The following is a 24,894-nucleotide window of genomic DNA, read 5'->3' on the forward strand; positions in this document are numbered from 1 at the left end:
AAGGTAAGTAAAATAAATAAGACAAAGACACTTAAAATGTAATATTAAAGAAAAAATGTAAAAAATTTTTTCTTTAATAGCTCAAGGCATCAGTTGTAAGTGTTATTGAAAAAAAACTTTATCAATACAATTTGGGGAGATTTAGGCTAGTTCTCTTGTAACAAAAAAAATTGAAGCATTGCACGATTATTAAAGAATAAATAATAGAACAGTGAATAAAGAGAGAATTATTTAAGTTTAGTAAAAGAAAATATCATTATGTTATCACAAGTAAGTAGAAGCCGTTAAAGGTTAGTTTACCAAGCAAGCAGCATAAAAGTAAAATTTAAGTACCTGTGGAGGCATCTTACATAAACAAGAGTTTAGAATTCAGTCATAGACAGTTGTTTGGAATTACAATAGCTTTCAAGATGGAAACAAGAATTTGTAAGATATGCGAACAACATTTGAGAAAAAAAAGTCTCAAATACAAGTCATACTCTTCATAAATTCTTTGAAGCCAAAAGTCTTAAGTTTGTAAAATAAATTAAAACAACATTTATACGTACTCTGAATATGAAGTTAAGAGTAAGAATTTGCCAGAATTTATGCGATTCATTTATTGTCAGTTGGGGTTGGATAGGTCGCTGTTTTTTTAAGTGAACTTTTTTTCCATATTTGACATTGTTACGAATAAACTTTGTAAGAAAATATGCTCTTTTTTGTTCTTAAAATGATACGCAGATGTCTTTGCCAGTATCTCGACGTGGTGACTGAAGTGGGCAGTGGAATCACCGTGGTCGACTCATCATCGAGCATAAAATTTAACCAAGAGATAGAACTTGGAACAGTGAAGCTAGGCTTTCCAGTAGGTGATAGCGGGCAGGACGCTTGTTGGATTTTTAAAACAGTTGCTAGGAAACTAGCATTTTCTTGTATTTAACTAACTTTTTTTTTCCTCCTTGGAGACGAAGAGAAAAAAGAAACCTGAAGCTTACTTCGCTTTGTAATTTCAAACGATTAACAATTAAAAAGTTTGTGACACTCAATAAACATTATACCTTTTTTTAAGAGTTACGGCTTTTTTCTTCGGTGCAGGACATATAGTTAGAAACAGACATGATTTTATGATTTAACATAGAGTGGATGAAAAATCAGAAGTCAGTTATAACCATGCTTTCCTTATCTCTGTAGACCTCTTAACAATAATCAGTTTCTAGAAAATGGATCTATGGCCACTAATTTAAAGCTTGCCAAGATTATTACAGGCATGATGTACTGTTATTATTCGTATCTTTGTATATAGTGTGAAGATTTTCAAACAAATTCGAATGGCTGTGGTGCTTCAAAGCATACAGGTAACTGTTTTTGTAGCATAGATAGCAGATTTTTTCACGGGACACTTCTGAATAATAACATGGATTTTGAAAATTTCAAAAGTACACCTTTATTCACAATATCATGTAGTGAGAGAGTATTGGATGTCAACCGCTACTTAACTATATCTATTGTTGGGACCAGTGCAATACCCTAGCATCAAATTTGATATCAAAGAGTAAAAATGAATCATTAGCGTAGGCGAAGGCTTGCAATGTCAAACGACAAAATATTTATAGATCGCCAACACTTGCTAGAAATGCTTGCAAAATATTGCTGAACATTACTAATAGACCAGATGCAATGAAGAATATTAAACATGTTAAGTACGTTGATACGTATAGAAAATTTTAAAAAGTTTTGTTACGATGATTTTCTACGAAATTTAATTCCAATTTTTAAACTGATATTTAATATTGTTCATGTACCAGAGTTTTGAAACAGTAAAAATAAAGTAGCGTTTGCTTAGATTTATCTTTTAATAATTTTGCAATAACATTATATTTCTCTTTCTAAGAGTGACTGTTTTAATTTGCTTGATTGTCATTGTGATGTTTTTAGAATAGTTCTTGCAACTGATGGCTTGACCTATTACACCATTACATTGTTCGCATTTATTCTAAAATGTTCTATTTATAAGTATCCTTGTCTTATTCATATAATTCATCTTTAATTTTCGTGGACCAATTTTTTTTAAATTTCTTACTTTTGTAAGTCAATTCTATACTCATACAAATGTCCCTGACCAGCATCCATCGACAACAATTACATTTGTCAGTACCTGTGGATGTTTGCATTACTTCTTCGATTGTCGTCAATTGGCTAAAAATAGGAGAAAAAAAGATGACTCTGTTCTTTATCGATTCATACAATCAAAGATCAGAAGCTGTATGTATTACATTTTTTTAAGAATCGGCGAAAAAAATCAAAATGCGTTATGGAACATTTGAAAAATGTTGCCTTTGGTACTTAATTCCATATGAATAAAAAAAAGTGGTTTTATTGAAAAAAAATTTTTAAATTTTTTCTACCAATACGAAAAGAAGGTTTATGAGTTCTCATTAAAAATAAAGTTAACTTATTATTAAAAATAGCATAGAATAGCAATTAAGCTTTACTTGTTAATTTGTACAGTTAAAGTCAAGTTTATTAAATGAGTTTTTAAAAAAGTATCAGAATTGTATACTTAAGTCCAAATATAGTGATTTAACTACAATGTTATTTAATATCGTGAATCATTATCCAATATCTTCTCATCATATTAATTTGATCTTCATTTCGTAGTAGGGAGCAAAGACACACTAATACATATTCAAGCACGTAAAAACTGAATAATTATCAGAAGTTTTTGCTCAATTTAATTATAGTGTTTCTTATCTAACTCATGTATCCTAAGAAAAAGAATTGAAAGATATACCATTCAGTCTACAACACATGGCCACTTTTTTATGTATGTGTGATATGTAATGTTAATAAGCTTATCTTCTGTAAAATTGCAAATATAAAATATTAAAACATGTAGGTGTTCGATAACATTATTGGGCTACATGTACATGAAATAAGCTATTTTTTATCTCTTTTCTTATTTTTTTACAAAAAATGTACATACTGTATTTTAGTAATCACTGTATGATACTTATTTATAAAAAATATGCATTATTTCTTGCTAGCTAAATTGATAAAATATTTACGATCTTGATATTTAGAAGGGAAAAACATCAGACATAATAATTAAAGTAAGTACGAACTATAAGTCTTTTTTTTTTAAATAACTGAAAAAATTTTTTCTGTCCACAAAAAAACATAACAAAATTATTTCTATGAATTACCCCCGTAATGTACAATATAATGTAAATACTGGTATGTATAAGTATTCCGTGTTCTAGAAGTTTAATTCTTTTTGTTAAATTATATGACTCATTCATTTATTTATTTATTTATTCATTTATTTGACGAGAGAATACAGTACCTAATCATAGAAATTATATTGGAATTGTAATCCTGCATAAGTAACGTGTTTAGATGTTTGCACAACGGTTAAACGTAATATATAAACGTAATATATAAACAAAACAAAATTTTAATCACTAATATTTATAAACATATTCTCATTCTCATTACACTCATTACAAGATAACATTTTTAAATCGTATCATTTTTATGCAAATAAAAACTTAATTTCATGTTTATTAAACGTTGTGGTCTTAAGTTTTTTATTTCTGACTTTTTTTTCTATATGAAATTTGTATTTACATACATGTTGTAACATCGGTGTATCCACATTAATTTTTTTTTCCTCTTGCTTCAAATCTTTCCGTGCCGATTTTAAAATACAAAACGCAGGGGCCAATGTGTATCTGCAAAGAGGTGAATCACCTACAAGAATGCTCGTAGCTAAGGTACTACGACCATGCATGATTCACTTACATGCACGCTGGCCCACGCTGACCGGAAATGCAAAATAAAATACTTTTCTACAACCATCGATACAAAAGTTTAACTGGGAACAGTTGAACTGAAATATTAAATTCAGATATAATGTTAGATAAACATAAGGTTGAACATTAGGATAGCTTAGAATTAATGCATAGAAATAAGCTAAAATATTATTACAAGCCAGAATCATCACAAACAACCAGTGCGTACTGCATTACTAACAAACAACTACATTACATACTAACTATAACAAATTTGGTACACAACTTTAGTAACCTTCAAAGAATTATCCTATTTTTACCATTCATGTTCGCAGGCTCATGGTCCACTGTACAACCCTTTTGTATCACGTCAACAATTTTATAAACATACTGCAATAGCCTAAATTGTAATCTTGTTAAAAACTGTCACCGTTTCAAATGTAAAGGACAACGGGAAAGTCATGGCACTCCCCCCTTTTCCTGACGCAGAGATGTCGAGAGAGTCCGCACTCTTGCCCCAACACGGGTAACGGAATTCCCGATTCCCCAGGGCACCCTGAGCCGACTTCCTCTCTTACGACAAACAGAAAAACCCATAGTTGACGAAATGTTACTAACATGTTGAAATACATTCACAACTAACAATGAATGGAAATTACTGGTAAATTCAAGTAAATTAACAATATAATAAGTCGCAACGAACTCCTACTACTGTCCGTGTTTTAACCAAAGAAACCGCTACTGTTAAATAATTATTCATGATAATTTACCAGTCCGATCATGCTCACGTGTACAGCGGAAAAACTAGCAATTATTACAATTATTTACTACTACTAAAACTATTATTAATATTTTAAAGTACCGAACACTTATTCAATCAAACCTGAATATTAAGCGATTTTCACCGCTCTTTTTGCATTGGGTTCGATTGAATAGGCGAACAATGGCTACTATTAGCTAAAACTTGTTAATATTACACCTTAACATTAATATTAAGTTATGATAAAACTCTGTAAACTTTTGATGTAAAAGAGAAAGGAAGGGCATGAGTAAGTGAATCACCTTCCCTTCTCTTGACGCACAGAGGAGAACAAGCCGGATGTGGGATGTGCCAATTTCTGAGTGGCTAAACTAGAGCAGTTCTAGCCAATTAGATTTTCGGCTGTTGTCTTTTCTTCAAAATTTTCCCCCGGCAAGCTTTCCTGCGTTTTTCGAGCCAGCGCGTGACCGAGGTCCGCTTCTCGCAATAAAAAGGCCCGTAGGCCCAGAGGAAAGTCAGTTTGCAGTTCGTAGTTCAGAGCTTGACTCGACTCGACTCGGCTCGAAGATAGCCCTTCAAAGTGGACTGAGTAGTAAGAGTCCGCCTCTGCTACAACCCAGTCTACTGCGAAGCGAGGTAAACCACTTCAATTCGGCACGCGAAATCCGACAATACCCTTCGAAGTAGACTGAGTAGTGAGAGCCCGACTCTGCTACAACCCAGTCTCCTGCGAAGCGAGGACACTGTCGAATTTCGCTACCACCCTTGTAAGATCAACTGGTTGCCAGAGTCCGTCTCTACTGCCACTTGATCTTCCTCGAGAGCGACCTATATTCACGCGGGTTTGACGTTTGTATAACAACTTTCGTGTTCAAATAAAAGTAAGTGACAACATATCATATTCTTTCTTTTGACCAAGTATTTCCTTTTGCGCGAATACCATTACTCGCCTTAATATTGGCACCCGCGGATCACCGGGAAGTGTAAAGTGTTTTCGTTTTCGCGAACGCCATTACTCGCCACAGTATTGGCATCCTTCGGTCACCGGTAATAACAAATCAATCTTAAGTATAAAGTGTTCTTCGCGAACGCCATTACTCGCCACAGTATTGGCATCCTTCGGTCACCGGTAATAACAAATCAATCTTTAGTATAAAGCGTTCTTCGCGAACGCCATTACTCGCCACAGTATTGGCATCCTTCGGTCACCGGTAATAACAAATCAATCTTTAGTATAAAGTGTTTTTCGCGAACGCCATTACTCGCCACAGTATTGGCATCCTTCGGTCATCAGTAATATCAAATTAGCCAAAGACAATCCGTTGCTCTCCGTGGTAATAATACTATTAGAATAACAACGAACAATTGAGTTAAGGCAAATGCTTACCGTGATATTAATGTTTCAAGATCAAATTACATACGATATTCTTACTCGTAACGGTGTTAACTGTTTTTAGATCGTGAACGAGGTATACACCGCTCTTGACAAAAGAAAACCGCGAGCAAGTGCATCGGAATATTGCACAGCAGTCAATCTTAGTCGCGTGAAGGCAATCGTACCCTTTTTTGAGTAACGCGTCTTTAAGTTGAATTACCCTTTTAACCCCGCGTCCCACCTACGCGCCCAGTGTGAATCCCGAGCTATTGAGCGAAAGCTTAGGCTCAAATAATACGTTGCGCCGACGTAACATAGAAATTTTGGAGGCTCCGGAGGGATATCACTGGTCTTGTAGTACTGCACGGTTATCGGGTACTACCTTCTTTTCTCGCGTTCTTACTATATTTTTTTTTCTCCTTTATCTTTTTCTTATCCTTGGTACGCAAACCGTGTTCAGGCCACTCTGGCAAAATACGTGCGCCGGAGCGCTTCACAGTGCCCCTGAAGCGCATTATTTTGTTAAGAGCCGACTGAGCGGATAGCTGCTGAGTCTATCAACTTTAACTTTTTCTTATCCTTGGTACGCAAACCGTATTCAGGCCACTCTGGCAAAATACGTGCGCCGGAGCGCTTCACAGTGCCCCTGAAGCGCATTATTTTGTTAAGAGCCGACTGAGCGGATAGCTGCTGAGTCTATCAACTTTAACTTTTTCTTATCCTTGGTACGCAAACCGTAAAGTGTTCTTAACCGTAACAATGTAATCGTTACTATTTAATTATAAAATTTACCTTCGTTATAGAGCAATAGTTTATCGTAACCACTTTCTTAGTGCATCATTACTTTTATGGTCTTATTTTATTGTTATAAGATTTGAAGGTAACTTATTGTACAGTTTGAAAATTGTAAAGAAATGAGCTTAAATGCTAAATGTCTTTCACAGTTTTGGTACTCACACAAATTTTTTCTGGTTGTATTTTTTCAATTCATATACTGCTTTTGTATCTCTAGGTACTATGATCATAAAGATTCATAAGAAAAGTTTTGTAGTCAGGTTAGAGGACTGTTAAGTATAAAATGTTTTTTAAAATTATTTTTAGTATCTTTTTATATATTCTTTGTACTTATTATATCGTGTGATCGTCAGCTTCTTTCTGTGCTACTATTCCGAAATTTTCTACGCTATAAACACAGGCGTGATGAGATTCTCTTAATATATCATAATCCCTGTATTGACAAATTTTGTAAAAATGTGAACTTATTATTAAGTCTTGTTTATTATATTTTTAACGTGTTTGTTTTATCCTGAGTTATAATAAGCCAATGGACAGTGGCTGCTTGGGTACCCAAGTAATAAGTTAAGCTTCTATAAAATTATATAGCAAATAAAATATTCATAAATGTAAGTATACCTTGTATAACACGATATTATGTACAAAGGTAGTGCAATTATCGTTTAAAATGAGTATACCTGCGTTAGTTATGTGTAGTTTTAATTTTGTTTTAATATTTATTAACACAACAGTTATAAAAATTATTTTATGGCACTACACAATACAAACAATATGGTGGCTGGCCAGTACAAGATTATGTTCTTTCATCGAATCTCTAGATGGTTTCAAAATAATTTGGCAACCAACGACTATAGACCCCTAAAAAGGAACCAACTTACCAACACCAAGTAAATGGCCAGTTACGTGCCGTGGGTACAAATACCGATGGCCAAGTAGCTAGCTAACCCCTCTTTAATCACCTACCCTGTTCCTACCCTAGCACTCCGTCCTCAACCCTTGCTGTCGTGTCTCCAGGCTATTGAGCGAAAGCTTAGGCCTAAATAAAAAACTTTCTCTTACGCCGTCTTTGTCGTAACAGAGAATATAATTTTTGGAGGCTCCGGAGGGATAGATAGTGTTAGGGTCGCTGTAGCGACGACGTAGAGCACTTGTGCAACAGAGGAAGTTAAAATTTTCAAAAAGAATTTTTTTTATATACATATTTATATAAAAGGATTAGGGCAAAGAAAATTAATTAGTTGACCCCCTTTTATTTTTATTTGTATGTATGTATGTATGTGACTTCAAGTTTTTCTTTTTTTTTTTTTAAGTGAGCCTTCAACTCACCGAAGCTGCTAAAAGACTGATCGAACAGGCACCGCCAGAAGCAGATAAGAGAAAAATGATACGATACATAAAGAAACAACAGAGGTAGACCCTGAACAAATGAAACAGAAAATTACTTGGGGCCTCTTAAAAGAGAGGAGAGTCCCGGGAACCATCCAAGAGAAACCCGGACTTACCAGTACCGCTGTGGCCAAAGGAAGAGAGTGTTGTGGTGAAATCAAGTCATCAAGGAAAACGATCTTCTCAGCCCAAAATTATCAGCGACATTATTTTACTTACAACATCGCGTATGAAGGTAATATATCCGCTAGCGCCAAGAAGGGCGTCATTCGATCCAAACGCTTATGATCCTAACTATCCGGAAATAGTCATAGCTGCTGATCGCGAAATAGAAGCGATCTCACAGCAGCAAACGCCTCTACCTGACCATCTGCAGCAGCTGATATATGATCTGGAACCTGCTCGTAAACAAACGGAACGCCCTGTGACGCCGGGCAAATGGTATGTAAGTGGGAATACAAGTGCGAGTGCGAGTGCGAGTGCAAGTGTGAAATAAAAAAAAAACACACATAAAAAAACACACACACAAAAACTAAAGTGATTTAAGTGTAATTTTAAAAAAATAATAAGTAAAAGACCCTTAAAAAAGGGAACATTTAGATATAAATACAGTAAATAAGCGCATTTCCTGTATTAAAAAAAAAAAAAAAAAAAAAAAAAAAACCCTAGATTAATTTGTTTTAAATACTAACAAGTTTGACAAAAATACAAAAATACAGCGTTGGTTGTTCTTTTTATTTGTGGTGCAGGCAGGCTACTAGATTTGACCATAAAGTGACGCGACTCTAGTGCATTCATTTGCGCAGAGGCGTATCGAGTAAACTAAGTCCCTGTGCATTCAATTGCACGGGCTGGCCGTCTCTACGCAACCCCTCCATTAGGAGTTTAAATTGGAAGCTTGTACGCTCCAAATAACACCTCATCTCTATAATACACTGAATATTACATTTTTTTTTTTATCAGTGATTACTGTTTTTTTTTTCTTTTTCTTTTTTTTTTTTTCTCTTTTCCTCCAATTCTGTTTTAATAAATAGTCGAAGGGCAGGCAAACACAGGAGGCGATTTTAAAAAAAGGAACGGTTAATAAACAGGTTAGTTTCAAATCAGAGGACGGTCCAGAGCACTACCTCAACTCAAACTGATAAAAATATAGTAATTAATAAAAGCGACTATAAAATATTGCAGCCTCGCCATCAAGGGCCCATACCCGTAGCCGTACTAGCACCATTGCCTAAACCGAATCTACCAGCGCCCGACCAAGTTGCCTAATTACGTGCGATACAGCGCATGCCCGTACATGCTCTAGATATTATTGAACTTGAATAGACGATTTCAACTAAGAATTATTAAAATAGTATAAATATTACTAATAAATTAGAAGCATAAAACATTCGGTATTTTAGGCATACTAACTCTTGTGAGGATAAAAGGCAACTAAGCCCACACCTGTATAACTAAAGTAGTAAAGGGATAAAGGCAAGCCTTGTATTAGAGCTAAAGGGAAAAAAAAGAGAAATAACTGTCAGCAATGCCCGAACAAAGATTCTAAAATATTATCTCAAGGTCAAGGACCGTTACGGCCAGACTAGAAGTCAAAGGCTTTTAAAAAAAATAAGAGCGAGAAAACACACGAGAGCTCTTGTCTTGACAATAGGCCTCTACACGTACGGCTGATTCCCATAATCCACCATGGTGTGGTGACAGTGGGGGATTAAAATGCCAAACGATATTTCTTTGGACAGAAAAATGATTAACATCGTCACGAAATTGGGCGGAGTTAAACAGATTGTACATATCTTGTAGTTGATTATTGGCTCCAACGAAATTCGTGCCGTTGTCAGAAAAAACGTGACTCGGGATGCCTCGTCGGTCACAAAACCGCTTAAAAGCTCTCAAAAAACCTTCAGTCGTCAAGTCGCTCACTATCTCGAGATGTACGGCTTTGGACGCCATGCACACAAACACACATCCGTAAACTTTCACTCGATTCCGATTTCGTAATTTTTTCTCTTTAATGTATAACGGTCTGAAAAAATCCACCCCTACATGAGAAAACGCGGCTGCTTCTGTTACACGAACTAACGGCAAGTCTCCCTTCTTACTGTGAATAGGTATCGGTCGATTTCGCACGCACTCGACGCATTTTCGCACTACATGTCTGACTTGCTGTTTTCCGTTTAAAAGCCAAAAACGATGTCTAGTTGTGTGTAGGGTAGTTTGAATCCCTGCATGCAATGTATGTCGATGAGCATCGCGAATAATTAAATCCGTGACGTGATGGCGCGATGGTAGCAAAATTGGATATTTTTGATCGAAAGAAATTTTTGCGTGTTTTAATCGCCCGCCTACTTGCAAAAGACCATGCTCATTAACAAAGGGATCGAAAGCTGATAGACGAGTATTTTTTACCAATGTTGACGAAGGCAAACGCTTAATCTCGTCGAAAAATTGATCTTTTTGTATCTTACGTAATATTACTCGCTCGGTTTCCCTCCTCTCTTCCACGCTAATACTCTTTCCCTTAAATTTGTTGAGCCATCTGAAACGCAGACAAAAAGCAATTACAGGAACTAGTTTTGAATAACAAGAAAATCGCGAAAAAATTTCTATTCCTGAATTTGTTATTAAACACGTTTTACGTTTTAATCCCGGTAATTCGGTCGGTAATGTTAAAATTGGTTTTGGCCATTCGTTTTCTGGTCGCTTGAGCCATGCGGGACCGCTAAGCCAAGTTTCGTTTTTTGAAAATTCAATCGGTACTTGACCCCGCGGAAGTGCATCCACAGGATTGTCTTTTGTTCGCACATGCATCCATTCGTGAACTGCATCCATTGCCTGAATTTCACTAACTCAATTTGCCTCAAAAACTTTAAGAGCTTCCGGTGATTTTTTAAGCCAATGTAAAACGATCATTGAATCCGACCAAAAAATTATTTTATTAACATTGAAATCAAGCGCTGGACGCATTTCGTTAAACAAGCGTACAAGCAGCAGCGCGCCGCATAATTCTAGCTGGGGAATCGTTTTTATTTTTACCGGTGCTACTCGAGATTTCGCACACGCAAGATGCACAACGCAGTTCTCATACCGATCTGTAGAACGCACATATATACACGCACCGTAACCTGCTTGACTTGCGTCACAAAATCCGTGCAACTCTATCTTCACTGCGCTATCGATTAAAAGTTTCCGATTTATGGCAAAATTTTGAACAAGAGAAAGCTGACGCGCAAATTCAATTTATCGAGTGTAAAGCTCCTGCGGTACCGATCAATCCAAATAGCTCTTCGCCCTCCAACACTCTTGTATCATGATTTTCACGTATAATATAATTGGTCCCAAAAAACCCGGTGGATCAAAAATTTTTGCGACTTCCGAAAGTATATGTCGTTTCGTGATCGTACTAAGAAATTTAATCTCTTTAACTGTGTACATAAACATATTTGAGCGCGAATCCCATACTATCCCGAGGGTTTTTGAAACTGATTCCGTTTTTACCGCGCATTCACTTTTGAAAATTTTCCGATCTAAAGTATCAAACGCGTGTTGATGATTAGATGACAACTGTCAAATGTTAAATTTACCGCGCCCCAATATACCAATAATTTCATCACGTATCTTTGACAGCTCTTCGATAGAATGTGCGCCCGTCAAAAGATCGTCAACATATAAATCACGTTTCAAGATTTTAGCCGCTCGTGGAAAATTGGCTCCTCCATCGTCAGCTAGCTGGTGAAGTGTGCGTATTGCAAGGTAGGGAGCGGACGCGACTCCGAACGTGACTGTGTTGAGCTCATACACTGCGATTTCCTTCCCGTGGTACCAAAAAATACGCTGATATCGCCTGTTATCGGGATGCACTAAAACTTGTCAATACATTTTTTCTATGTCTGCCGTTAACATGAACGCATGGGATCGAAACCGCATCAAGTGTTCAAAAAGTTTAGGTTGAATGGTGGGGCCTACCAGTAGTTTTTGATTTAACGAAACGCCTTGGTTGGTCTTTGCGGACGCATCGAATACTACTCGTACTTTTGTCGTATTGCTCGACGATTTTATGACCGCATGATGTGGCATGTAATACCCGTCTATTGTTTCATTCTGCAACAACGTCATGTGTCCTAGTGCTATATATTTATCGAGTACCTTCGTATATTCGCGATTAAGTTCACTGTCCGCTTGTAATTTTCGGCGCATCGCATGAAACCGACAAAGAGCTTGCGCGCGAGAGTTTTCTAAATCTGGTAGTTTATCATTGAATGGAAGACGCACATTATACCGCCTGGTTTGATCGCGTGTCGTATTTTTTAAGTAATGCCTTTTGCATAGAGATTCCTGATTTGATACGCTCACTACGTTTTTTACTTCTTCGAATTCCCAAAATTTCGCTAGCTGTTCAGTTAACACACTTAATTTACATGTCACTGCCAATTGTTTGAAGTCGTTCGAAATACTACCTGCGATCACCCTACCTAATTGTGTTTTTTGTAAAATTAAATCTCAGTGATTACGCGAAAGGTTTATCTGACCGACCGATAAAAATGGCAATGTAGCCCCTAAACCAATCAGCATATCTACCGGACGCGGAACGTGAAATCGCGGATCAGCAAGTTTTACATTTGGCGGTATGGGAATTGACGCACGCGGAAATGGTTCGTCCGGTACAAAATCGGCAATTCGTGGAATCGTCAGAAAAGTTAACGTTTTGGAAAAATTGGTAGTGTGTGACCTCAAATTGATCTCTACGCTGTACTTCGTATTGGTATTTAAAGAATTAATCGCGCCTACGGGGATTGAGCATGCGTTCAACGGTAAATTTAATTTACGAGCAAATTTTTCCGTTACGAAATGAGCTGTCGCACATGTGTCCAAGAGCGCGCGCGCCTCGACAAAGTTGCCCCGAGCGTTTTTGACTCTAATCTTTGCGCTCATCATTAATGGTGGCTGTGATGCTTGGGTACTCGTCTCTAGCGCGCTTGCTCCCAGTCAAACGCTGGACTTTTTGACCTTTTTCTCACGATGTGAAGAAGTGTGGTGTTGGTCATTGCATTTCCTACACGTACCCGATTTACACGCCCCCGAATGATGACCTAGACAATTCTTACACAGGCCCTTTAATTGAACGAATTTCCATCGATCCTCTACACTCAACTCGCTGTACTCCGAGCACGAATAAATACGATGGGCCTCGCCGCACCGTGCACACGTTACCGCCACTGTATTAGTAACTAACGCGCGCGCAGACGAATTAAATTTACCCTTTTTCTTAGTCTCTAATTCTTGCTCTCCCTGACGCTTGTTACCACCTCTTTCTCCTTTCACACGCGAAATCTCCGTTTCCATCGTCGGAAGTCGAAACGTCGTCGCATTGACAAATTTATAAAATTGCGTGAGTTTCGGGAGCGCGTCCAAATCCAATGACTCTTCCCATTTCTGACGAACACTAATCGGTAAAGCCCGATCCAGCAATCGCACTATGATTGTATCGTCCAAAACTACGCCTAAAGAAGACAAAACACTTAGATGCTGGCGAGTGTCGTTTACCAATTTTGACAGCCCTTGTGCATTTGCAGCCTCTAACGGTTTAATATCTATAAGTGCGTCTAAATGTTTAGCCACCAGAATTCTTTTTTGATCGTACGCATCGATGAGTAACTGTCACGCGCTTTTGTAATTGGCTGCAGTCGCGTCGAAAATCGAGATTTTATTGAGCGCTTCTCCCTGTAACGCGTCCTTCAAGTAAAAGAATTTAACGAGGTCGTCGATGTCCGTGCGTGCGTTAACCATCGTTCTAAATGCGTTTTTGAACGTTATCCACCTATCGAACTGCCCATTGAATTTTGGAAGCTCGGCGACCGGTAGCTTCAGAAGCTTTTGCTTCTCGATAAAGGATGACGTTGCTAAAGGATCGCCGCTGGGACTTGGGTCTGACTGAGCATCAGCTGCCGCAAATATCGGCTTAAGTTTCGCTGTTACCGTGTAATACCGGTCAGTGATGTTCGTCATCTCGGTCGCGTGCGCATCATTGGGGTTGATCATTTCGAGCTCGTCATTCAGCTCCTCGTACGCGTTAAATAACTCCTTTACGCGATCGAATCTCAGCCGAGCCTTCACTGTATCAAACGATTTCTCTGCCGTCAACGTCTCGAGCGCCGTGAGTTGTCCCTTTAGCGTGGAGCGTTTCTGCATAAGAACCTTGGCTCGCGACATTTTTGTTTAACCGATGATCAATAATGCACAATAAGCCCAATATAATGGTAAATAAACGAAACTCGTAATACTCCCGTACGGAAGCACCCGTAGAATAACTTAAAAACCCGAATTATATGACAAAATTAAAAAATCAAAAGGCCTCACTAAAAATAATAAAACCCAAAACTCAAAGGCCAATAAGAAAAACTGTTATTCTGATGTTGTAAAATCTAACTTACTAATTTACGATCAACAATAAAAAACGAATTAAATAATTCCCGTAGTATTTGTACTAAGTTCAAAGGCCCCGCAACTTTGACACGGATAATTAAAATGAAATTGAACCCAAATAATAAAGACACTACACGATAAGACGTTGGATATTAATGCGACGCCGTTCGAAAATACTAGAAAACTGAAAAAGTTAGTCTAATTGTGTGAAAACGTTCGATCGGAAACAAACAACACCGAGAATGCGACTGTTGACGCTAGCTGGATCGAGCGCGTCTTATCTCCTCCCGTTTTTCTTGTCCTAGCCTGCGCTCGTTAGACGCGTGATCCTGAACACGCGCTACCTCCCCCACTAGCCTATTTTGGCGCGGTTGGCACAAATTCACTTACACGCACTAACACTCTCGCTCGTAAGAAAAACAATGCGCCAAATTTCCCGCACTTATCGATATGTTTCTCTTTCTGATTTTGTATGCACTTTACCACATATGATAAATAAAATTGTTTGTTATGTTAAATTGAGCGCTCTGAGGAAATTAGTGTTACGAAAGGTAAGGGCTCAACTCGAGTATGACGTAGACAAAGCTAAAGAAGGAAAAAATAAAATAAGCAAGAGTAAATAAAGGTAGAGTGCAATGCAAAGGAAAAAAAAGGTAATAATAATAGTGCAGACAAAGAGATAAGGATTTATACAAATGAGCGAGGAAAAGAAAGGATAAACGTGCGCAAGAGAGAGAAAGAAAGATAATTAATATTAATACGGGGAGAGAGAGCGAGTGGAGATGTAAGCTAGAGTAATCGTGAAATTTGGGAATCAAGCGTAGGTAAGAGGAAAAGAAATTCAATTGAAGAGAGAGAAGGCGAGATAAAAAGATGAGTTGAAGTTTACAGTAAAAATTGTTCAATAAAAATGTAGGGCACTTAGCTTTTTCGATGGTGCACGTGGCGGCTGGAAGCGAGATCTCCTTCGTTGGCGCCGATGGCAGAAACCACGATGATCTTCCTGCAACTCTCTCAATAATTGTTGTCGTCGCTGTTTGCTCTTCTTCGAAATTCGATGACAACCGAATGATGTGCCAAAATCTCTCAACGTAAACGAAACGAAACAACCGAAAATTGGAGACTACACGCGACAGCACCAGAAAAAAAAAACGTTTCCGAAATCACGTCGGGGTCACCATGAATTGTAGCACAGGGGTCTTATGCTACCCCAATGACTGCGTCTAAGTGACGAAGTCATCTAATTTATTAATAAACTAAAAGAGAGGGAAAGCGCGAAGCAAATACAAAATACAAAATAAAAAACGTGAGACAAGCAACACTATGATGCGAACAAGTTTCTGAATTTAAGGGCAACAATTTAACAGCTAAATTATTAAACTACCTTTACTATAAATGAAAAGAAATTATTTATGAAAGCACTTACGTTAATAAACAAAGGATAGGATAGGTAAGGTTGAACTTAATAAAAAAACACTACTTATGAGCCACTGGTGAAAATGTAATTTGTGGCTCAAAGGAGTAAACTCTTGCGAGAAAACCCCCTAAGAGGAAAATACGACCGATACAAAATTAAACACCACAAGAATTACAACCTGGTTTGAATTGATGTGTAGATGTAAAGGTGTAAATGTGTGAGAGTGTTAAGGTAAGGACGCGTCCACACTGTTCTCTTCCTCGTCTTCGTACCACGGTTCCGCGAGTGCGGATGTTCGCCGTGGGTGCTCTTAGCACGTGGTGAAAGTTGATGCAGCACGCGGATGTGATTTAAATTCAGACGAACAAGAAGAATTAATGCCAGAAACACGTTAATGCATCGCGGTGCAACGAAAAATTTCTCGAAAAACTCAAACGAGCAAAATTTATCCTAGACAAGCTACGTACACGATTTCTCAGAAAAAAACTGGAGACCGCTCTGTACAGAGGCAAGTATCGGACTGAACGAGGCCTACCTAATTTTCCCAGAAGAGACGCCCTTTCTCTCTCCCTCGACCCCCCTCCCCTTACTAATGATGCGTGCCAAGTAGCGGAGGTGTTATTTTTCTCGAGCGTCAATTCGGGAGCCAGGACGCGAACAATGCCGAAGATAAACGATACATACCAATAAGTCGGCTTTGAAGGGAGAGAGAGAACGAGAAACTAGAGCAGAATAATAAACGCGCGCAACGAATGTGTGTAAAAGTAAAATGATTTAAGTGTAGTTCAATGTATTGATGAGGACGAGTGTGCTGTGAGCTTCGATGCTCCTCTGCTCACGTGGCGGTACTCGATTTAGTCGTGTTCGACTAAACAGGATGTATATCAGGAATTTTAAAAACCGTTCTATACAAGGGGTGCTATATTAAGTATTATGAAGTATTATTCCGGTCACTTTCTGCGATTTGCCCAAAAACCTTTGAATATAACTGGAAAACTGATGCATCACAATTATGCAATAATGATTACCTTTGGCTCGATGCATGTTCTGGATATTTCATTTCCACTTGGGTCATTTTAGATTTTGTAGCAAGTAGACCGGAAACGTTATATAGGAACCCTTTGTACTTTTTGAATAACAATTCATTGCAAGAATACGCCGGACTACTTTGGAATTGCCATACGTTCGCTATCGATGAAGCTCCCACATTTAAGGAAGTCAACATTCGTGTGGAAAGACTTAAAATATCTTGGGAAAAAAAGTTAAGGCTAGAAATACGTCAAATATTTTTCACTCTACCGCAAAAGAAAACAGCGAAGACACTTTTAATAATACTGCTATCAAAGTAAAAAAAGAAAGTGTCTCACCCCCACCGTCCGAGCCCCCTGTACCTAGACCTGTAAACCCAGTAGTAAGAAATATGACAGCTTAAACTGTCACATTGAAGGATGCCTTAAAGGTGGTACCCGAATTCGACGGAGAAAATATACCATTGAGTGTACTTCTCGAAGGCTGCGACGAAGCAAAGGAGATAGTAAGCGCCACCAACAAAGTCAATCTGACCAAGCTATTGAGAAGCAAGCTAGTTGGAGAAGCACGTTTAGCTATACATGGAGTAGTCTTCGAAAATATCGATGCCCTCAAAAATCACGTAAGAACTATTTATGCGTCAGCAAAAACCATTCACCAATTACAAGGAGAAATAGGCAATGAATTCCAAAGAGATGATGAGTCTGTGATAATTTACGCTAATAGAATCAGAAATATACAAGAACAAATTTTAGAGGCTAAAAGGTTAAAGGACGGAGCTGCCCTACCTGCAGTATTTACTGTAGCTCTTCAGCAAAGTACTGTAGAGTGCTTCATAAATGGACTTAAACCCGAAATTAAAACGAAGCTAAGCACTATTGCCAACGAGAAAGTAAATGACGTACTAACAAGAACCATTGAAGCTGAGAGAATACTTGAAGTACACCGAGCTTTACGCAATCAAAGAGTAAAACAGAAGCCGCGTATAGAAAAAAAACGATATACTCTCTATTGCAATCTTTGTCAATCAAGCGAACATACCGTAGATGACTGTGTACTAAAAATAATTTGCCAACTGTGTAAAAAGAGAGGCCATAGTGCAGACAAATGTAACTCAGTAAATCAAGATACCGTTGAAAAATGCAGAATTTTTCGACAAAATAATCACGCTGAAGAACAGTGTGGATTCAAACAATTAAGTTGTCAAATATGCAGAAAGGTAGGCCATACGGCAAGAGATTGTTTCAGAGCCAAAAATCAGAATACTCAAATTGTATGCCAATTATGTAATGCCGTAAATCATACTGCCAAAAATTGCACCAATGTAGCTAGAATGCCATTATTTTGCAATATTTGCAATAAGCAAGGACATAACAGAGACAACTGCTATCTTGCTAAAATAGTTTGTCAAATATGTGACACATCAGGCCACATTGCTAGAAATTGCACACAACTTCAAATGCAAGCCCAGAATTTGCTGTATTGTCAACTGTGCAATAAAAATGGTCATACTGTCGATACCTGTAAGGTGTGCGCGTATTTCAAAAACACAGGTCACACGAAATAAGAATGTAGGAAAAAACAATATAATGAGCATAAAAGACAAGAAAACCAGGGAAACGATTCGGCCTCTCAGGTTATGAGCGCAACTTTAGGGACGCCAAACAATTCGACGCGTTCAGCAGATCTGAATCGCTTACTCGACGAGTTAATACCCTTGGTATAATACATAAAAATAAATGCATACCTAACGTAAATTTTAACTTAGGCGGAAATCCGATAAGCCTCATAATAGATTCTGGATCTCATAAAAATATAATCAAAGTCAGAAGTTATCCTAATGGGATTGGCATAAACTATCACGACGCAGTAGAATTTCATGGAATAATAAATGAAACTATTCCTTCCATTGGAAAAATTATCTCGAAATTATTTGGGATGGAGGTATTATTTTATGTAGTTGAACAGTCATTTGCAATACCGCGTGATGGAATTTTGGGAATAAAATTTTTACAAGATACTAAGTGTGAACTAAATTTTGAGCACAAGCTCTTAAAACTCCCAGGACGAGTTATAGGGTTCAAACCAAATTTTATGTGTAATCCAACACATACATGTCACTTGAATATTAATGAGATCCGTGGAGAATTTTTATACTTTAACATATATAGACCAAAAAACCAACTATTAGTAGACACTGGATCGGAAATCAGCATAATAAAAAAATGACTAGTTTCAAGAAATTGCAAAATAGACAAAAGTAACACTAGACTTATAATGGGAATCGGACAAATTCACAAGGAAACTCTCGGTTTAACTACTATTAATCTAGGAGGTATTTATGTAGACTTTCAAGTAATCAATGATGACTCTAACCTATCATTCGAAGGGATTTTCGGCTCAGATTTCCTTACTAAATTTAAGACTAGACTTAATTTTTAAAACAAAATCATGGTAATAAATTAAAAAAAATTCCCCTTTCAGTAAGAGACGCACATGTAGAATTAGAAAACAAAAAAGAATCCGAACTTAGATATAGCGATTCGAATGAGTCAACGAGTGATGAGATTGATGCGTGCGAATGACAGGCAGAATCGCTCTCAGAATTAGAAGATGATGATATTGAAGACCTTTTTAGTAACAGAGCTATAATCAACAAATTTTCTAGCCTTGGTGAAAGGGAAACGTACATAAACTCGATAGACGAAACTTTTAATGAACTCGACATATCAATCAAACCAGTGGATGTGTATTTCATACAAGAAGATAACAGCAAACCTGCACACACTATCTCTGGGCCAAGAACAGCTAAACTAAAAAAAATAGTGGATTTAAATAACTTAAGTGAACTCAAAAGGGAACAAGCTTACAAATTGCTTGAGCGACACAACGAAAGATTTTACTTTGAAGGAGACGAGCTCACGGCCACTAACATAGCCACACATCGCATACCAACAATAGACGACCTTCCTGTAACTACTAAGCAATACCAGCTTCCCCATGCCTTAAGGGATAAAGTCAAGCGCCAAGTACAGGAAGTGCTTGAAAACGATGTTATACGGTGGTCGCAATCCGGCTATAACACAGCTCTTTGGATCGTTCCAAAGAAAAGTCCCAATGGAAAGCCTAAATGGCGCGTAGTTCTCGATTTCAGGCCCTTAAAATAAAAAAACCTTACCAATGAGTTTTCCACTCCCCAACATAACTGACATTAGATCAAGTAGGAGACTCTAAATATTACACGGTCATAGATTGCAAGTCAGGATTCCATCAAATTTTAGTACACCCCGATGACATACATAAAACAGCGTTTTCTACCCCAAACGGACATTATGAATTCGTCAAAATGCCTTTTGGCTTAAGGAATGCCGCTGTCGAATATCAGTCAGCTATGTCACGAACTCTTGACAGATTTATAGGCAAGGGAACTTTTGTGTATATGAACGACGTTGTCATTCACGTAAAAACACTCGATAAACATGAGCGACTTTTCGACCTTGTAATGGAAAGATTGAAAAATGCAAATTGGAAATTAGAGCCTAGTAAATGCAAACTGATGCAACGAGGAGTAAATTACTTGGGGCATATAATAACCAAAAAAGGGTTAAATCCTGATCAGAAAGAAATTGAAGCAGTAAAGTTATACCCTCGTCCCAAGAACATAAAAAATGTTAGGCAATTTTTAGGATTCCCAGGATATTACCAGCGTTTTACTAAAGACTTTGCTAAAAAAGCCAAGCCCTTAAGCAAATTGCTCCAGAAAAATGAAAATTTTCATCGGACAAACGATCAAGAAACGGCCTTTCAGGAGCTGAGGGAAGCATTGTACACGGCACCGCTCTTACAATTTTCCGACATGAGTCAGCCGCTTATTATAATAACAGATGCCTCAGGCTTTACTATAGGGGGTATTCTGTCACAAGGAAAAATCGGAAATTATTTACCCATCGCATATACTTCTCGCGTATTGAGAGGACCCGAGCTGAGATATGACACGTATGAGAAGGAAGCTCTAGTGATTTTACACTCTGTGCAAACTTTTCGCCCGTACATAGACTGCCAAAGGTTTACCATAGTCACGGATCATTAACCACTTACATGGTTTCAAACTGCAGACCTCAATACACGAATACAGAAATGGCGATTCAAATTATTCGAATATAATTACAAAATAATCTACCATCCTGGTAGATTGAATTTGCCTGCAGACGCACTATCACGTAATCCAATAGTAACAAAACAGGTAAATGTGTTAACCAGAAGACAAAAAGCTCTACAAAATCTCGAAAAAAAACCCTTAGAGGAAAGCGAAAGTACTAAAGACGCGCTAGAATCTAAGCCACGTGCCATGAGGCAGCAAAAACACCTCAAAAAAGGCTTGACTAGTGTCACACTAAAATTACCAGATAATACTAAACAAAAGAATTCACAAGTAAAAATTGAAAAGAAAAAACAAGGCTAAACAAGAAAAACGAAAACCAGTGATAAAAATAAAGAAGAAATCACTGATCAACAACGCTTAGAGCAAGGAAAGGTCAAGAAAAAATTAAACAATCCCATAGACCCGGAATCATTAGACGATAACATCGATCAAGAAAGTGAAGCTGAAGATCTTAACCTTAACAATGATGAGCCACTACCTAGGAAGGACTCTATTACCACTGATGACGAAATCAGCAACACTAAACATGGTGTTAGCAATATCGTCAAATCAAAAGACTTATTAGAGCATAGATAAGATAGCGTAATATATTTTGTCGACACGACAGGCGCCCAACTAGACGAGGGTGCGCGTTAATTATTTAAGGCTTAAAAAAAATACCAGCTAACCAAAAATTAGAGTTAGGAAGCATTAAAATTAAGAAGTTAACGAATAAAAGATATCAATTAGCTCTCTGCATCACAGATAAGGAGCAAGTATCGCAAATTATAATGAAAAACCAGATGCAAGATTCTTTCAAAAAATTGCGACTTGTTTTGAAGGAGAAAAATTTAGCTACCATAAGCATATCTAAAAATATAACCATATGTAATTCACATTGGGCAGAAATATATAGTATGCTCAAAGGTACATTTAATGACAGTAATATCAAGATCATAGTATGTGAAAATTTCCTTAAATATGTAAAAGATAAGGATAGAGATAAAATTTTTTACGAACTTCATAAATCACCCGTTGGAGGACACAGAGATGTCTACAAAACGTTCGGTCACATACGCTGAGAGTACTACTGGGGAGGACTAGAGGATATACAACGACGTACTTAGCAATGTCTAGAATTCCAATTAAAAAAATTAGTAAGATTAAAAACTAAGCAGCCAATGCTAATAAAATACACGCCTGGCACCGTACTTAAAAAAGTTGCACTAGATATTGTTGGACGCCTACCTAAAACTAGAGAAGGAAATAAGTATATTATAACGATGCAAGATTAGCTGTCGAAATTTTGCATTGCAGTACCATTAAAGGACGCAACATCTTCCACGATAGCCGACGCATTTATACGACGTTTCGTCTGCATTTTTGGAGCACCTAAGGTGATTTCGACAGATCAAGGGACAAATTTTTTAAGCAACCTAATGAAAAATGTTTCGAAACGCTTCAAGATTAAGAAAGTAAAAACAACAGCTTTCCACCCCCAATCAAACGGATTACTAGAGAGATCGCACCATGCATTGGGCGAATATCTGAAGCAATACGCTGATAGTGAAAACGACTGGGACGAATGGGTAAAGCTGGCTATCCTGAACTATAAGCTGCATACAAGAAAGCACCAAACATACGCCGTACGAAGTTGTGTTTGGAAAACTTGCAAGGTTACCATCATCTGCACCATCAACGAACGAGGATCATCTGCCAACGTATCAAGATTATATTATTAATTTATTATCTAAGCTCAATTATATTAGAAAATTAGCGTATGATAACTTAGTTAATAAAAAAATTAGGTCTAAAGAATATTATAATAAAAATATATACGAAAAATTCTTTAGAGTAGGCGAATACGTTTACTTATTAAAAGGGGTTAAAAAGGGTAAATTCGGAGATTATTTCACTGGGCCTCATAAAATTCTAGAAGTATTAAATAAATATAATGTTAAAATACAGATAGGAAATGAACACAAAATAGTTTATGCAAATGGGTTAAGAGTATCTAAGATGCTTCCTCCCAACAGAAAGAAAATTAATACGGACTCTAGCGAGTCAAGCAATGAATAAATCACCGAGTAAGGGCTAATTTTGTACATACAAATACTACCCAACCTCTCACCGATATCTTTTTTTTCTCATTTCTCACTTATCCAATACGTATGATTCCAGACCTTAAAAATGATGATCCTTGGCTTATCGCTCCTGATAACAGCCCATATAGCTTACGCTATAGTGGGATTCGATTGCGGAGCTCGAAACATGAACGTAACAACCCTGCAGCTACTAGAAGTCGAGCCGTGCGATATTTCTTTCGACACCATTAATATAACCAAACGCTACATACAATCGTTACAACTAAATAATTTCGCTATAACACACGTTGTGCAATGCAAAGTAACGATCCAAAGAACCATCAATTATTGTGGCATGCACTCACACAGCTCTATAGTCCATAACGGTGTAGCCGATTTCATCGATAATATTAATTGTGATGAATGTATGAGAATATACAAAACTGGCATATATCAGCGTGACCTACTGACCATAAATAGTGTTGCGGTAAACAGATCAACTAGTGCCGCTGTGACCTTTGCAGATTCTGTAAACTCTGAAGGAAAATGTAGCGGGGCATACTATGCAGATCGCTATGGGTCATGGGGTGACGTCACCGTAGTTTGCACCCTCCAAGTAAAATTACAAGAGTTTTACGCTCGCATACATTTGCTTGAAGATAAAATAATACTACCTTCTAAAGTTAGGTGCCCTTTTAACGATGGCCACTGTATAGACTTGGACAGTAGCAACAGCTATTGGGATGTACTACCTAGATCTTCTTGCAACTTCGAATTATATGACGTTTTATTTGAAGGTATAGCTGACCGACTAGTAGATATAGAAAAACCTACAGGGAAAATAATATATTCGTTCAAGTTGGACGACGCAACGCTCGCTTTGACAGTAAAAGAAAGAGATAATATTTGCGGGTACAACATAATCAGAACAGAGCACCCAAAACTTCTAATCTTCGAAACAGAAAGAGGCCAATCTTTTGCCACTAATAATGTAAAAAAATTTCGATAATATCGATTTATTCACATACATAAACTCCAAGTTCATCTACTTAAAAAAACACCTTCAATCACAAGTCAAATCTTTATACAAGGACATCTTGACCCAGCGTTGCAGAGTAGAGCGCATTCCGCTGAAAAACGCTTTGGCAATAGCTGATAAATCTCCAGATCAATTTGCTTACAACGTTATGAAGGGACCTGGATATATGGCCACAATTACTGGCAAAGCCATACGTATAATCGAGTGTATTGCAATAGAAGTAGCGTTAACAAGGGCTGAAGAATGCTACGCCGAACTTCCAGTAAACAACAACGGAACTACAATGTTCCTAACACCTAAAACACGCATACTAAAAAAGATATGATACTTAAATTATCTGTGACTTTATTTTTCCACAGCTACATAAGATAAACGATGAATGGTATCAAGCATCAGGTACTCCAGTAGAAGTAAAACCGCCCAAGGCTTTAAAACCCATGACACAGGCCACATGGCACTATATCAAGCCATCTAACTTTGCAACTAGCGGCATTTATACAGCCAGTGACTTAAAAAAATTAAGAGATCGCATAATGTTCCCGATTGAGCAAAATTCACTCCTCAACGATCTAACCCATAATATGCATAGGCAATCATCTGGTCACGAAAAAAGCTCTTTATTTAAACTACTGAACGAAGAATCTCTTAAGAAGCTAGCCAATTTAACATGGA

General features: G+C 37.5%; 1 protein-coding gene across 1 annotated transcript in view; it reads left to right on the forward strand.

Annotated features, from left to right (window-relative positions):
- Positions 1–24,894, forward strand: part of unc-13 (protein unc13 homolog) — a 907,591-nt gene that overhangs the window by 423,490 nt on the left and 459,207 nt on the right. The window lies entirely within an intron of this gene.

The sequence above is a fragment of the Copidosoma floridanum genome, unplaced genomic scaffold (assembly GCF_036245765.1).
Source record: "Copidosoma floridanum isolate Cflo_tuat_1 unplaced genomic scaffold, Cflo_Japanese_pri ptg000021l, whole genome shotgun sequence".
Taxonomy (NCBI): domain Eukaryota; kingdom Metazoa; phylum Arthropoda; class Insecta; order Hymenoptera; family Encyrtidae; genus Copidosoma; species Copidosoma floridanum.